Here is a 17,731-nt window from a genome sequence, read left to right as displayed (position 1 = left end):
TAAGTTTTAATTTGAAATAAACTTACACCCTTCACCCAACAAAAAGAAAACTGCCTGACTTCGTGCTTCATCGCCTCCTGCCGCACCGATTGCTTGAGGGCGACGGTGGGTACAAAGCGGCTATGTTGATCGCCCCACCCGCCTCTAAAGATCAAGGCCATAGGCCGTAGCCGTGACTCCACCCCGGGCGGTTATTTTCTGCCTGAAAGAAAAGTCTACATTTGTTTCGTTTCAAAATCCGTCCCAACGTTCGGAAATAACACCGTCGGAGTTCGTTAGCCGCTCCATGGCAACAGCCAATCATAAGTCCACACTCGTGTGACGCCACTAGCCGCGAGCTTCGAACAAACCTATATAAAACGAGAGCCGCCAGACAGCTGTGTGATAAACAAGCTGAGGTGGGAGGACTAGTGGTGTGCGGAGGAGTTTTGTCGCAGTTTGTTTTCCCTGTCACTCGCATTTGGTGAGTTTAAGTAACTTTCCTCATGCCTTTTATTTTTTACGTTCTCGTTATAATTCGTCTCTTTCTTTTTGTCGGCAAGCACATTTTTTTATGTGACTGTTCGTGTTCAACGTGGAAGCAGTTTATTTCTTAATAATAATGGGCCGTCTCCGTTCCACTCGTATTAAAACAGCGGGGCTCAGTAGTGGCTTCCGAGGCCGCCTGCAGCAATCTCTGTCGCATGACTTTAGCTTCAGTTGTTTAGGCTTTTTTTGGGGGGGGGGAGGGGAAGGCTTAGATACGCGAATTATGTTGGCGAACGCCGCGAGATGTCAGTATTTTGAGAGTTGCAGGGGTCGCTGTCTCGCGCGCTGCTTTCTAAAGAGGCTTTAGGTGGGCGGCTGCTGCTGTTAACCCCGCCCCCCCCCCATGTCCACCTTGGTTTTCTCAGACGTGGTGCAGGCGCCTCAGCCAGTTCCTGGGGGGGGGCACGGGTTGCTTTTGTCTAACCACCACCAGAAAGCTGTAAACATTCAAGTCTCATAAGTAAACTGCTGGCTTAGCATATTTTCCTCCAGAGTTATCCCAAATGTTCGTGGGTTTGCTGGAATGTTATACCTAATTGACAAACCCGTATATCTGCTTTCCCAGTAGTCTGCCTAAAGTGCTTGCTACCTGCGGTATATGTTGAAATAAAATATGTACTAGTTGACTTTTAGTATGGCCCAGGCCTGTTTCTTTGTCAGATATGAATGAGTGACTCGGTCTTTCTGGCATAGGAGATCACGTGTCATTTCTGTAACTGATTGGATATAGTTATGTATGATTAATTCATGGATCTGAACGTGCTTCAGATTCATGGATCTGGGTACTGTAGTCTTGGCTTGTATTTTTAAGTATTGGCATGTGTTGACCATCTGCCTCTTCAAGTTTAAAAAAAAAACCTTTTTTTTTTGGCCAGTGAGTCCTAGAAAGTAGCTGACTTAGTATACTCCTAAGCTTAGTATTCTCTGCCCCATGACAACCCATTTCTACTGGAGAAGGTATAGAGAAGGGTGACCAAAAAGGTAAAGGGGATGGAAAGGCTAAAGAGGTTAGGGCTGTTTCTCTTGGAGAAGAGTTGACTGAGGAGGAGGGGGGGATATGACAGGTCTATAAAATCATGAGGTCTAGAACCAGTAAATGTGATTTATTTACTCTTTCAAATAACAAGAGTAGGGGACATTCCATGAAGGTGACAAGTAGCACACTTAAAACTAATCTGATAATTCTTTTTCACTTGCCCAACTAAGCTCTGGAATTTTTTTGTCAGGTTATGGTTAGGGCAGTTAGTGTACCTGGGTTTTAAAAAAACAAAACACTTTGGATAACTTCTTGGAGAAGTCAATTAACTATTAATCAAGTTGATTTTTGGCCAGATTTTGCCCTACCCACATATACGTAGTGATACGTGCGTTGCTGGCTTTTTCAAAGGCCTGCAGCTGTCCGCATATCTCCTGGTATATGCTAAAAATGGCTAGGGCAGATCGGGGGTGGGGCATGGCTGGGCTGGTACAGCACTACTAGGTGCTGTCCTGCTGAGGCGTGTGCTGGGATCAGACCAGCACACTCAACCTGCTGCTTCACAGCAGAGCGGGTAAGTAGTGAAACAAAAAAAATGTAGGTGAAAGGGGAAAAGGGAGGCAGGTTAGCCAGGGGGTTTAGGAAGTTCCTTCCAGTCTGCTTCTTTATTGGAGGGAACTGGGGGAATAGCCTATTGCACTGCCACGCACAACCTATAAAATGCCCCCCCTCCCCCCTTACATGCATACTGATATAAAAATTGTGCATGCAAACAGCAGATTTTATAATATGCATGCATCCATGTGTGTGTACTGGGAACAATGTGCTCATGGATGCCCACATGCGAGTTACACAATTTACTTTTTAGGGAATATTCACTACCATTAGAAGCATGGTATCTACTTAATGTTTTGGGTATTTGCTAGATACCTGTGACCTGGATTGGTCACTGTTAGAAACAGGGTGCTGGGTTTGATGGACCCTTGGTCTAACCCAGTATGGCAACTTATGATGTTATGGTCGTCTTCTATATCAGAAGAAAGAGAAGTATCCTATTTCCCTTGTATTATATTATTGTTCAAATCAGAACCCTGCCCCATAAGCTATCTGGTTTCTGGGGATACTGATACCTAACCTGGTGTCCCTCCCTCTAAAGAATTACTCCAGTGGCCATACAAGTCTGCACAATTTACATATATAAGTACAAAAAAAATCTAGGATCACTCAATGACTCCTTTGGGTTGCTGATCAGCCACGAGGCTAAATAGTTAAGAAAAAGGAGGTACAGAGAATGGAATTTAACCTGAAAACAAAGGAACTATATATGTATCAGTTTTACTATGATTAGTTAGTGTCCAGGGAAGTCTTAGTACTGGTTTATCCTAAGGATGTGGACTTGTAGGTATGGTGTGCTGTACTTTCCAATCCTAGCATATTCTTAGCCAGCTCACCTGCAGCAGGATTTATAAAAACCCATCTTAACCCAAAGCATTGGTTTCTTAAGGCCCATGGAAGATAACTATGCTTACAACTTGGAAGAAAATGGATGGGCAATCAAGTTTTGTTTCAGTTTTTAGTTAATGCAGGAGGTTTAATCCCTTTGGTTCTGGCTGATGCAAAAGGAAGCCCCCAGCCTGCTAGAGACTACCTAAAGGCTTTGCAAGAGGAGTAGTCATCCCTGTGGATGTAGGGGTCCCAAGGCTGTAACAACCTAAAAGCCACATGAACCCCCATTTTGTCACAACTAAAATCACAATTAACCTTGTATTAGCTCCATTCAGAACAAGAAATACAAATGTAATATCGCTGTTTTATTCAGCTTGTAAGTAAATTATACATTTTACCTGCCTTTTTGAATAAAACATGTATCCAAAATGGGATAAAACATATTGGAGCTATAACATAATTGGAGATCAATAGCTACTTAACATAATATAATTACACTAAATAGGAAAGTGCTGTAATAAGTTTGAATTTCCAAACAGGAGGGCATAAATGTCTGTGGTAGGAACTTAAGTGTTACGTTGGAATACTGTCAGCATCTAGAAAGAAAAGATTATGCATACTCTGTAAGGTTTTATGGTGGAGGTGGACAACTCTAATCCTTGAGGGCTGCAAACAGGTTTTCAGGATATCTGTGAAGAATATGCATGCATAGTACCTCCACTATATGTATTCTGAAAGCAAACTGGGTTAGGGCCTGAAAATCAGGTTCCCCACCAGAGAGCAAATTAGGACAGTTGGTTTGAGAGGAGAAATACTTATGGATATTTTCATACTCAAAACATAGAAACTAGAATATAAATTGATAGACAATTGAAAATATTAATCAAATTGGGAAAATAATTTTGGGACTAGGCTTCTTAAAAGGAACTTTAGCTTTAAAGCTAAAGAATGCTACTGAGGGATCCTAGATGTGGAAGTGAGACAAGCTTGCATGTATCTTTTCTTTACTGTACTTGGAATGTGATATAGAATTCTAAAGATCTGAAAAATCCCAAACGAAACAGGATATGAGTGAGTGGTGGAAGAATCCTCATAGACATTTTCAAAATGAAAATTTAGACTTGCTCCTGTATTTAGAGAGATGATAGTAGCAAATATGGTGAAGGGTAGAAAAACCCTGTTTATCTGATGGGAGAGAGGAAGACTTTGTACATCTTGCCTCTAGTACTGGAGGGCCTGACAAAACAGAGTAGTTTGAGGCAATGTGTTAAACAATTGAAATCTGGAAACCTGAACATAGAACTGGCACATCAAACTATACTTGTCTACCAAAGAAGTGGGCATCTTTCTGTCAGTGATGTGGGGAAGTCCTGTCATGGTAACCTGTGATGAAAGGTACTTAGTTTATGAAAATCCTAGAACATTTATTGGATTAAACATATATTCAGCAACAGTAACAAACACCACCACTAATATGTTTGGAAAATTCAACATTGGTTTTATGTCCTGACTGCATAGGGAAGCCTGCTGCTATGGTTGCAGTGTTTCAATGGGCAGGTGTAAAAAGTTGCTGAAACCATCTTTGGTCTGAAATTTGACATTTGACTTTCATGAATTGAACTTCATTATTTCCTTGTTCGGTTTCTCCCCTTTCCAGATCCTAGTTAATTTTCCCTGTTTTATTGTAACTTTCTCACATCCATAATATTGTTTTCTGTATTTGAAGTTTGAATGAGGAATATTGTTTATTATGTTACTCTCTGCCTTACACACATTGTTAATTGTAAACCGGGTTGATGTGATTCCAGTCATGAAATTCGGTATAATAAATAAATTATGGGACAGTAAATAGTTTGAAATTATGGAACTTAATAAACATGGTGAAGGGGTGCACTGGTACATGGGAAAGTGGGTATAGAGTGCAGATACTAGGAAAGAGACTTGGGTGAGATGGTGGGCAACAGGAAATGGTATTAACTAGAAAAATGGCTAGGCTTTGCTGCTTTGATAGTTTTGTTTGTCTTTGAGCATTGCATCAGAAGTCTCTGAGACACTTGCCTAGCAACTAATTTAGGAAAATGCTAACACTTACCATAGCAGGTCCCAGCAATACAATTAAAATTGTTTTCAGGATTCTGATGCATTAAGGAGCAGTGGTTAAAGGGCTAGATAGAGGTGCTAATTACTGAGCACTGTACTCCTGGGGGGGGGGGGGGGGGATTCTGTAGCCCTGTTCAAGGCAGCATCTAATCAAGAATGCTAATTAGGTATACCATAGGCTAGGGACAAGCTCACAAGCATGTGAGTAAATGTGAAATCTGCCAAGTATATTTTTAAAAGATGCTGCTTGATCTTTGTTACTATTGGCTAAAATGTAGGTGCCCAAAATTGCACTTTTTTTATTTGTAGCTATGCACAGGAAATGTTACCTTTTTTAGTTTGAGTGGGAAAGGGGATGGGATGAGTACTGGGTTTGAGCTAGTTGGCACCTGTTTGAATGTTCAGCAGGTGTGTACCTAGGAAAAGGAGTTAGGACTGGTGTAGCTGGTGATTCAATAGTGTACATAACTAGGTGAGTGAAGATTGCTTGGTAACTTGCCTGCTTGCCAAGAAGCAGATCTCAGATCAGGATTTGAGTTCAGGGAAGGAGCCAGCTGTCATGGTATGTGTGAATACCAAAGACACAGGTACAGGAGGAAAGTTCTAAACAAACTCAACACTGATACCAGGGCCAAATTATTTTGAAGGGGCAGAGCCAATGGGTGATATATTAAGGATACCATAGTCCTTTCACATGAGTGACTTCAGATGGAGCCCTGTATGAAGCTTTGAGCATTTCCCACTGGGCATGTGTAGTCCTGACCTTTGCCCCTTGGTTTGCAGAGCCTGCTGGTTACAGTTCCTTTCTCAGCTGGTACAGCAAGTATTCAGGAGCTGCAGGATCTGCTGCAAGACCCTATTGATTTTTATCTCTAGCTTTAAGTTCCCTTTTTCTGTCTGCCGCACAGTACACTAGTTCTATTGTTCTAGGGTGGCATCAGGATTTACTTGAATTGCTTATTTTTCATCTCATGCCTCAAAGGCCTGTTGGTTTATGTAAAACACACCCCAGCTGGACAGGGGACAACTGTCATATGATCAGTATTACTTTGCCTGTGGGTTTGACCATATCGTGGGCTGCTCCCTTGGTGAGGCTATGACCCTTAAGGATGACATTCCTGGCAGGACCTCTTAGAATTTGGGAGATTTTAGCCCAGCCAAATAGAAATTGACATTTCAAGTATCAACACAGAGGGACCCAGGAGATGTAGTGGCCATTGGTGCATTGACATTAGGTGGCAATGATTCCACCATTTCCAGGCACCAGGAAGGGTTAGGAGGCATTGACATCAGGTTGATGCATGGTGCAAAAAGAGGGGAACCTCTTGATGGCAGCCATAGTCCTTTTCTCACCCCCACAACCACACCTATAGGTAAGAGTTCATCCTCACTTCTGCCATGGGAATTTCATCAGTCTCCAGGAGTCAAGGTGATCCATCTGCTTCTGGTGCTAAGAAAGATGTCACCTCTGCTGGCATCAGCAGTTTCAAGGAGCTGGACAGAACTCTGAGGCCCTATGATGCATCTGTGCATGGGCATTGGTATTTTCTGATGCCAATGCACCAATGGGAGCTGACATGGAGTGCTGAAATCCTTTCCAACACATTTGCAGGGGAAGCTCCCCTAAGGCACAGGATGTTCTACCTGGGCTGCATAGGCAATTGTCTTCTCTGGAGTATTGCTGGCTAGCCAGGATGAGATCCTGACTTATGCCCTGTCATGCCTGTCTGGTTCAGATGGCTAATCTGAACGTAACGGCCTTACTGGGTCAGGCAAAGGGTTCATAAAGTCCAGTATCTGGTTTCTGACAGTGGCCAATCCAATTCACAAATATCTGGCAAGACCCTATGCTGCCTTACACACAGGCTGATACAGTAAAAGTTGCAGGAGAGTAGGCAAATGCCCACTCTCCTGGCATGCTCACAGGCCACTCTCCTGTGTGTGCAATTCACTAAATTTATTTAAATTAGGGCCTGTGGCAAAAAGAGGCGCTAGGGACACTAGCGCGTCCCTAGTGCCTCTTTTTGGACAAGAGTGGCTGCTGTCAGCGGGTTTGGCAGCAGATGTTCAATTTTGCCGGTGTCCCTGACAGCCACGGGTTCGGAAACCGGATGCCAGCAAAATTGAGTGTCCGGTTTTCAAGCCGCGGGCCAATTTCAAATTTTTTTGACTTTGGGGGGGCCTCCGACTTAATATCGCCATGATATTAAGTCGGAGGGTGCACAGGAAAGCAGTTTTTACTGCTTTTCTGTGCACTTCCCTGGTGCCAGCAGAAATGAACGCCTACCTTTGGGTAGGCGCTAATTTCTTAAACTAAAATGTGCAGCTTGGCTGCACATTTTACTTACTGTATCGCGCAGGAATACCTAATAGGGCCAGCAACATGCATTTGCATTTTGCGGGCGCTATTAGGTTCGGGGGGGTTGGACACGCATTTTTGCACTATTATCCCTTACTGAATAAGGGGTAAAGCTAGCGCGTCAAACTCGCGTCCAATTGTGGGTTAACGGTGCGCTCTGCCAGAGCGCACTGTACTGGCCTGACAGTGATTAGCTATTTCTTATGTCTACTTGGTTAATAGATTCATGGATTCTCCTAGGACAAGCAGAATGGTAGTCCTCACATGTGGGTGACATCTGGAGCTCGGCATGGAAAACTTTTGTCAAAGTTCTAGAAGCTTTGACCAGCAGACTGAGCATGCTCAGCCTGCTACTATCCACACAAGGTCCCCCTTCAGTCTCTTTTCCATGGTGCAGTTGCTTTGTGATCTGTGGAGCTTTTTTCCACTTTTTCCTCAATATTTGAGTGTTTTTGCCATTTCCTCATTGGATCCCCCTTCATGGTTGGTAATTTTCTACCTTTTTTCCAACCTTATGGTCAATTCCAGACTCCTTGCATCATGGTGACAGTTGGTCATCAACCGCATGCTGGGTGTTTTTTATGGTGTTGACTGGCTTTTATCTGTACCCACAGACCATGTCAATCACTGATCTGCACAAGGCTTGTATCCTCTGCCTAGGGGCCTCGCTTGACATCCGTGGGTGCTGTTTGTGCAACCAGATGACACCCAAAGGGCATTGGGCATGCCTTGATAAGATGAAGACATTTTTCAGGGCCCCAGATTCTACACCTCTCAGGCCCATCGATGCCAAGAGATCATGAGGAGCCCTCTGACCCACTTCTCCTCGCAGTCCCTCTCGCCAGTACTTCCAAGGATCAGGGAGAAGGGGATCGATCCTCTATGGTCTCCCCACTATCCAGGACATCGGGATCATCAGCTTCCTTGGTGCCAGGAAAAGATCCTATAAGCATAGACTCCAGTCACAGTAGATGCACAGTTCTGGGGCAGCATCAACAGCTGCTGAGCTGCCACCAAAGCAGTGCCAGCCATCAGAGGCCCTACCCTCCAGTGCACCCAATAGCCCTAGGCGTTCCCCACAGACACTTGTGCAGAGCACCTTGGAGACCCAAGGAAGAGCCAGTGACTTTTAATCCCCCTCCATCAGTCCTGGCCACTCCAGACTTTCAAGAGGAGTGGGATCACAGGGTGAAGTCCAGTGCTCAAATATTGAGCTGCTGGTGCCACCACTGTTGGAGCGTCTGGACATCCTGGGTGTCCTACCAACACAGTGCTCAAGGGCCTCTGATTTCCCATCAGCCACTGATACCCTCCACCAGAGCAATCCTGATTCTAGAGTCCTCCGAGGAGGAAGATATGGCCAGTACTGTGTTCCCTTGCCCACAGATCCCTCTGACCTTTCCATGCCAGGGGATCCATTGATGCGCCAAAGCCATCGGAGCCTAGGATTGATACCCCTCACGGACCTCTCCCATGGCATGCTGGTCCCAGTGAGGAGGGGCCTTATGACCCCCTGGTGTGACGACTCAATCTGAATATTCCAACGAGTCCCTTTCAGAGCCCTCCCTCCAGAAGAGCAGTACCAATCGCCACTTGAGGACTTTTCCTTCACGGTTTGTCAGGGCTGTGGCTGAGGCCATTCCCTTTCAGTTGGTCAAGGAGGAGGGGACACTTCCTAAAATGCTGGTAGTGTTCAGTCCTATCTACGCTCCCACAAAAACCGTGGCAGTTCCAATCCATGATATCTTTAAGGAGCAACTCCTCCACATATTGGGGCACCCCATTTCTCTTCTCCCCCCCCCCCCCCCCCCCTGTTTACAGGAAGGCTGCCACTTACTTGGTGTAACAGGCCGTGGGGTTTGATAGGAGGCAACTCCCCCTCCCTCCCCAACCAGTTGATCGTGGAGTCTGCTTTTAAAAAGGCCTGGCGCTCCCGTACCTATGCCTCCAGTGATATGAGCACAGGGAGCTTGATGTTCTGGGGTGGAAAATCTTCCAAGGCAACATGCTGGTTGCCCACATTGCTGCCTATCAACTTTATATGATCCAGTATAACTGCAATCTCTGGAAGTGAATCCAGGATTTTGTGGAGGGCCTCCCCCAGCAGCAGAAGGAAGCCCTTTCTGCCATTGCTTCGCTGGGTCTGGAGGCAGGAAAACACGAAGTGCATTCCACCTACAATGCTTGAGACTGCAGCACACTTAGCTACACTTAGCTACATGGGTATCTGTGCCAGATGGATGGCATGGCTCCAGACTTCTGATCTCTGGCTGGAAGTCCCAAACAGGCTAGCAGACTGCCCCTGCACAGGTGAAAACCTCTTCGGGGAAAAGGTTTGGGATGTGGTAGTGCAATTGGACTATCATGATACCCTTCAGCAGCTGTCTGCTAGTGCTTCAGAAGGCCTGTCTTCTGCCAGAAAATCCTCCAGGCAGGGTTCTCAGAAACCCTTCTATCGGCAGAGGAAATATTATCCTCTGGCCACTCGGGACTTGTCTGCCTCACACCAGTCCCAGGGGATGTCCTCGCCAACAGCAGGCACCTAGACCCCAGCAAGCCCCGACCATGGGTTTTTGACCGGTGATAAGGGAGCATAAGTCAATTGGCACATCCCTGTCGTCAGATTCCCCAGTCAGTGGCCTCACTGGGAAGAGAACTTCTTACTGCTGGATCCTCTATTGTTCGCCAGGGGTAGTGTCTGAATTTCAGCCAGCTCCGAGACCTCTCCCCCACGTTAATCTGCCCATTTGATCATCCTTCAAATGGAACTTTCCCTCCTTGCAGTGGGGGCAGTAGAACTGGTCCCTCGCCATAAACAGGGCCAAGGGTTCTATTTGAGGTATTTTCTCATTCTGAAGAGGAATGGAAGCTTGTGCCCCATTCTCACCTCAGGGTATTGAACAAGTTTCTCATAAGAGAAAAGTTCAAGATGGTCTCTCTGGACCATCTTGAACTCAGTCTCCTCTGAGGATGGTCTCTCTGGACCATCTTGAAGGCTATGACCCTTAAAAGGATGACATTCCTGGCAGGACCTTAGAATTTGGGAGATTTTAGCCCAGCCAAATAGAAATTGACATTTCAAGTATCAACACAGAGGGACCCAGGAGATGTAGTGGCCATTGGTGCATTGACATTAGGTGGCAATGATTCCACCATTTCTCTCCTCAGAGGAGACTGGCTTTGCTCCCTTGATCTCTCAAGGTTTATGTACACATTGTGATTGTCCCCAACCACCAGACATACCTCCACTTCGTGGTGGGGCGTGCACATTGTCAGTACAAAGTGCTGCCCTTTGGGCTGGCATCAGCACCCAACATCTTCACCAAATGCTTAGCAGTGGTGGCTGCCTACCTCAGGTGGTACTTGGTCCATGTGTTTCCATACCTGGACAATTGGCTGGGTAGGAGCCAATCTCACTCCAAAGCTTGCAAGGCTCTGACCTTGACCCTGCAGACAGTGGGGTTTGTTATAAGCTTCCCCCAAGTCTCACTTCTCTATCCCCTCAGTTGGACTTCATAGGCACCAGGCTAGACACGGCACAAGCAAAGGCTTTTCTACCCAGGGACCGGGCGATCACCCTTGCCTCTGTGGCTACCCTTGTCTGCAACGGTCTGAGGGTACCAGCCAGCCTCCTGCTCCACCTACTGGGCCACATGGTGGCTTCTGTCTATGACTCCTTTGGCTCACCTCTGCATGAGGAGGTCCCAGTGGCAGCAGGCCTCTCAGGACCTCAAGGCTCCAGTCACAATAACGGACCCTCTAAAGGTGTCTGTCTTGGTGGGAAGATCTTTCCAACCTAGAATGAGGCCTTCCCTTCCAACCCGCTCCACACCAAGTGACCCTAACTACCAATACTCTCCACACATAGGGCCTCTGGACTGCTGCCAAAGCCCACTGTCAGATAAACTTTCTGGAGCTTCAAGCAATGTGGTACACCTTGTAGGCATTCAGAGATCAGTTGTCATACAAGGAAGTTCTGATCCAGATGGCAACCAGGTTCCTCCTCTGCCAAGAAGTGGTGCAAGTGTGAACCTGGGCCCTATCCCAAGGGTGTCTCTGCTGTCAGGTCACCTCAGTGTGCTGGCAGACCACCTAAGCTGGTCCTTCCAACCACACGCATGGTCCCTCAACCCAGTGGTAGCAGCTAAGCTGTTCTGATGGGCAAGCCAGATGTGGATCTGTTTGCCTCCCTGGTAGCAGGGAACGGCCATCTAGCTTGTGATGCCTTCTCCCTTCACTGGAGGAGAGGACCTGCTGTATGCATACGCCCCTTTACTGCTTCTCTCATAGACCCTACTAAGTCTTCAGCAGGACAAGGGGACCATGATACTTGTGATGCCTTTTTGGCCTTGGCAGTTCTGGTTCCCACTTCTGTAGGACCTGTTGGTGTGGGTGCCCAACCTTATCTCAAAATCAGGGCACCCTGTCATCTGAACCTCCGGGCACTGGCCCTCATGGCTTGGATGTTGAACATGTAGTCCTCCAGCCTTTGTGGCTTTCAGACTGTTTCCCACATCCTGGTGAGTCCTGGAAACATTTGACCAGGAAGTCCTACAGCTCAAAGTGGAAATGTTTTTCCATCTGGTGCAGGGGTCATGGTTTAGACCCTTTCTCATGCCCCCTCCCCCAGCTGCTGGACTATCTGTGGCACCTGCCTGAGTCTGGGCTCCAGACCAGTTCTGTCCAGGTGCAATTTAGCACTGTCAGTACATACCACCAAGGTGTTGCTGGCATGCCTGTTTCAGTCCAGCCCTTAGTGGGCCATTTCATGTGGGGTCTCCTCCAGCTGAAACCCCCCGGCCTCTAGTTGCATCTTGGGACCTCAATGTTGTCTTGGCAAGATTCAAGTGGCCTCCCTTTGAGCCACTGTGCTCCTGCAACCTGAAGTTCCTCACCTGGAAAGTTATGTCCATGGTGGTGGATTACCTTGTCTGTCAGTGAGCTTCAGGCCCTGGTTACATACCTGCCATACATGAGGTTCTTTCACGATCGTGTAGTCTTGCATATGCACCCTAGGTTCCTACCTAAGGTGGAAATCAGTCCATTGTTTTACCCACCTTCTTTCCTAGACCTCATTCCCACCCAGGGGAATAGGCTCTTCATACTCTGGACTGCAAGAGGGCCTTTGTTCTATATTTAGATCGCACAGGCAGTCCACTCAGCTCTGTCTCCTTTGATACCATAGGCTGGGAGTGGCGGTGGGTAAACACTTTATCCTACTGGCTGGCAGATTGTATTGCCTTCTGTTATGGCTCACTCTGTGTGGGCCATGGAGACTGTGGCTCATTTGCAAGCAGTCCCTGTCATTGAAATTTGCCACAAAGTGAAGTTCTCTTCACATTTTTGCGACTCGTTACTGCTTGGACAAAGCTGGGTGTCAGGACAGTGCCTTTGGTCAATCCATCCTGCACAATCTGAACCCAACACTTCCTGCCTTCTGCCCCTGGTGGGAGCCAGTCAGTTAGTCCCCTGTTGACCTACAGAACTGCAATTGGTGTGCCCATTGGCACTTTGTTTGGTTGCTGTTGGTCTAGCCTGGAACTTGGTATTCACCCTTATGTGAGGACTAACATCCTGCTTGTCCTAAGAGAAAGCACAGTTGCTTACCTGTAACAGGTATTCTCCTAGGACAGCAGGATGTTAGTCCACAGAAATCCCACCCACCTCTCCAGAGCTGGGTTCTCCTTTCAGTTTGATTTATTTTTCACTCGTATTTTTTTCAATGTTACAAGACAGAAGGGGGACCTCACATGGATGCTCAGTATGCTGGTCAAAGCTTCTAGAAACTTTTTTTTGTCAAGTTTTTTTTGTGCTGGGCTCCATCAGATGTCTCCCACATGTGAGGACTAACATTCTGTTGTCCTAAAAACACCTGTTATAGGTAAGTAACTACACTTTCTATCAGTTTCCAAAACTTAGCTCTAGTACCAGCTGGACTGACACTGGTTAAACCATGGGTAGACTTGCTGGAGAAATTTGACAGTGAATAGTGTACATTATGTGGTGACATAGTTATCCTCAAAGTTCTGATTTTCCCAGCACATGACTGGAACAATTACGTCAAGGCACTTATTTTAAAATATTTACCTACCCTTCCTATGTTCAAGGCAGGGTACAAGAGAAAACAATTACATAGTAATTAATGACAAAAATCAAACAGACATTGACAGCACTGGACCAAACTATCATCAATATAGATAACTTTATAGTGCTCAGATGGAAAATGTCTTTGAAAGCAGAATGAGTTTTTCTGGACAGCTCTTAAAACCAATTTCTATTCTTTTTTTGTTTAAAGATTTTTATTGATGGATAAGTCATCCACAAAGCAACAGTACATAGAATAAAACACCTGTAGCATGTATAATGAAGCAAATGGGTAACATGAAAAAAGATGACATCCAGTCAAATATGTACAATAAACTCCATTCCCCCCCCCCCACACCCCCTGGCAACGAGGATAAGAAACAATGTGAAACAATTTAAATTATGTCAAAGATAATAACAAAAGCAAATAAGTAGAAGAGCAAGCTGAACCAGTGCATTGTGCTGAAATGGGTAAAATCTATCCCATAGTTAAGGAAGTGCAAGCAATGACTAGCATCAGTAGCAAGAGGCATTAACTAATTTGCTTTCTCAGGCAAACGCAGTGAGGTCAGAGGTTGCGGCAAGACTTATGCCCATAATTTGGTATTACTGGAGTGTCTCAAGCCACCGGCTATAAGGGCCCCACATGTTATGAAATGCACCCAGACGATTATGTTGTAAGGCAGTAAGTCTGCCCGATTGATAGTAATTATGTAGTCTAGATTGTACTCAAGCTAAACTAGGGAGGTGACGTTTGTTCCAGTACATGGCAAGCTCGGATCTAGCAGCAATAAAAATCTGTTGGACAAATCGTTGTTGGTCTTTATTGAAATTTCCTATAACAAGAGTTTAAAGCATGCCATGGTTGCACGTTACGCATGACTTGAATACTGGATATCCAGGTTGTAATCACGGGCCAATATTGGATAAGGTGAGAACACTGCCACCAGACATGGAAATAGGTTCCGGTCATCCCACATCCCCCTCCAGCAACAGTCAGAGGAAACAAAACAGTGTAATCTCACAGGGGGGTAATGCCACCTATACAACATTTTGTAGCAATTCTCCTGTAACCCCGTGGAAATGGAGCACTTATGAGCATTTGAAAATACAGTATCCCAATCCGTATCCTCAATAGGACGTGAAAAGTCCGCAACCCACGCCTCTTGTTGGCGAAATGGACCCTGATTTTTACCATTCAATAGAGCATAAATCTTAGAAATGACCTTTCATAGATTGAAAAGTTTTGCATAAATGCTCAGAGCTGGTTAGACAGGACAGTGCACAAAACGATAAATTCTTGCATAAAGTAAAAAATCCACAACCTCAAAGTGGTAGTGAGACTGGAGATCAGCCTTAGATAACATTACCCCCTGAGACTGGACATGCTCCAGTCGGGAAAATACCAGCGTTATACCATGTCTGAGACACTTTAGTGGATGAGGCAGGAGGAAGTATAGAATTGGTGAAAAGGTGAGTAAGCAGGGTATGGGTTTCGGTTCCAACTAAATAGTATTTCCAGTGGTGCCAGACTTTCAGGGTAACCTGCAAGTTCTTTGGGAAATAGTGAAACATCCCCCAAGTGGAGTGAGGCTGACAATGGCATATCTCCAAGCAGAGCTTGTTCCAACAAGACCCATTGCAGTACTGCAAGAGACTGGTGCATAGCCACAAGCATTCTGCTATTCTCAGAGGGTAAGCAGGATGGGTAGTCCTCTGCTCAGAAAGTCCAGGAAGCGCTGGCATCGGTCTTAATCTTTGAAAACATTTGATCCAGTAAGGCACAGGCACTGTCCATGCCTCCCCCAAAGTGGTCCCTTCTAGAAGATTTTGTACCTTCTGGTTAACCTGAGGAACCTCAGATACCAGTGAAGGGTTCTGTACCCTTCCACGGTTCAAGGGGCAATCTGATTCTGCTGCCACTGCCTCCTTAAGTCCTTGGCAGCCTTTGAGGAAGAGTTAGAGGCATGTGCAGCTGGTAGTCAGCTAGGCCCTGCAGGGCATCAAGCCTCTAGATCCACCAGAACCACAACAGGAGCCAACTCCATTGGTGCCTGCTCTCTTACCAACACAGCCAGCCCTGATGCCTTGAGTGACTCTTCCTATCTTTAAAGGGTGCATTGGAACTGGGGAGGCAGCAGCAATCAGTGCTAGCCCTCCTGGGGCCTTTGGGGCTGGTGCTCTTGACTTCCCCCCAACTCCTATGAGACCATCAGTGCCAATGCACCCCTAGATTCCACAGGTGCCTTCAGTGCCTACTTCAGTCTCACTGTTTCTGAGGCTTGTGGAGGCTCTACCTCAAGTGTCCCTGGGCTTCCAAAGTGAGGAGGATGCCCCCTATAATCCCTGGGAGGGAGAAGCATCAGCTTCCTCTATAGATGAATCTGAGGACTTGCCTTGATTTCCCCACCAGACTGGGTTTGTAAAATCCATGGCAGTCTGTGCCTTTTCAGCTCTTAGAGCAGGATTCTAGGCATAAAATGTCGATCTTAGTTTATTGATGCTCCTGTGCCAGTACACTTTTTTTTTTTTTTTTTTTAGGAGCTTGTGGTCTGGCTCTGGGAACATCCCACCAGTGAACCAGAAGACCACTGTCTATCTTGTCTAGCCCAGCATGGGTTTTTGAACACACACAACTCTTCCAGTTGGTAGTGGTGAAATCAGCCTTGAAGGCAAAGAGGCTCCAGACTTGTGCTTCTGCTCCCCCCAGGTCATAAGCACAGGGCTCTGGATGCTCTTGGACAGTGGGTATTCCAGGGCTCAATATTGGCAGCCAGGATTGCCTGCTATCAATCTTATATGGGCCAATACTCCAGAAACCACTTGGAACACATTCCATTACAGTTTCAGGACTATTTCCAGAAAGTAGTTCAACAGGGCCTGGAGTGTGACAGTCCACTCCGCATATGACATGTTTGAAACCGCAATGAGGGTTACGGTGGCAGGCATTGGGGCTTGTTGCATGGCCTGGCTTTGCACTTCCAACAACAGTCCTGAAGTTCAGGATCTTCGGGGACAAGATTAAGGAGGCAGTATCACAGCTGAAGGAGTGTCTCCAAAACCCTTCAGCAGTTGTCAGCCAGCACTTCTCAACCAATGTGTTGTGACACACCAGTGTGTTGCCAAGCACTGGCAGGTGTTGCGTGCTCCTGGTCTCTACTACCGTTGCCGCCGGGCATCAGCACGTTCAAGCCCAGTGGGAACGGCAGCAGTGCTAGAAGAAGCTGTGGTACCCATGGCTGGCCTTTTCTTCTTCCCGTGATGCACGGGAAGGAGAGAGCCATGCTGCATGTAAAAGCAGCATCTGCCCAGAGCAATCGAAGCAGCCGGTAATCGGGAAAGGAGACAGCAGCATGAGCTTCCCGCAGCCGATGGGATTCTTCTTTCTTGGCCTGCGGGGGCTAGAGGAGGCTGCTGCAGCTACCATTTGTGCTCGGGGGGGGGGGGGGGGGGGGGAGAGTGAGTGAAGCAGCCAGCCAGCATGTGATTGAGAACCTGTGTGTAAGTGAGAGAATGTATGAGAGCCTGTACATGATTGAGAGAAACTGGTCACAGAGCTTGTGTGTGAGACAATGAGTGACATCTCAGGGAGATGACTGTGTATATGAGAGATTAGTCAGGGAGGTGACTGGTGTGAGAAATCTGGGTATGTGAGAGAGCATGGGAGTAAGAAGCCTGGTGTGTGGATGTGTGAAAGAAAGCATGGGAGTGGGAAACCTGTGTATGTATGCATGAGAGAAAGAATGTGATTCAGGGAATGAGAAGCCTGTGCATGTGGAGAAAACAAGTATGGGAGTAAGACTGGTGTGTGTGACAAAGTGATTGAGTGAGAAGCCCGTATATGTAAGTAGAACACGGAGTGGGAAGCCTGTGTGTGTATGGCATGAGAGAAACTGTTCAGGAAGGCGACGTGTGGGTGTCAAAGACTGGGAGATTGGTGTGTGAGACAAACTGGTCATGGGGGCATGCATGACTGGTATGGTGTATGACATGGGCCCTAAGGAAGAGGACCATGAGTATAGAGCTTAGCCTCTACTGCTGCTTCTGGTGTGCTGCAGCCTGCATGGAAGAGTAGGAGAGCTGCTGGAGGGTGTAAGTAAAGGTGGCTTTAAGTTCATTTTTCTTGATTGACTGCCATTTTAATTATGTGATGTGTCTGCTTTTTTGAAATATTTTATTGGTATTTGGAGAAGTTTTAATAGTTCTTATGAGTTTTTAATTGTTCTGTTCATAGCTGT

The 17,731-nt window shown here is 46.4% G+C and overlaps 1 long non-coding RNA gene across 1 annotated transcript in view; it reads left to right on the top strand.

The window, feature by feature from the left end:
• Nucleotides 1-316: 316 nt before the first annotated feature.
• The window catches only part of LOC115089161, a 45,878-nt gene continuing 28,463 nt past the window's right edge, over nt 317-17,731 (top strand). Inside the window, exon 1 of the long non-coding RNA XR_003856020.1 lies at nt 317-463. This is a non-coding gene — a long non-coding RNA (uncharacterized LOC115089161). The remainder of the gene's footprint in view (nt 464-17,731) is intronic.

This window comes from Rhinatrema bivittatum, chromosome 4 (genome assembly GCF_901001135.1).
Source record: "Rhinatrema bivittatum chromosome 4, aRhiBiv1.1, whole genome shotgun sequence".
Classification (NCBI taxonomy): Eukaryota; Metazoa; Chordata; class Amphibia; order Gymnophiona; family Rhinatrematidae; genus Rhinatrema; species Rhinatrema bivittatum.
This window is presented reverse-complemented; position numbering and strand designations above follow the sequence as displayed.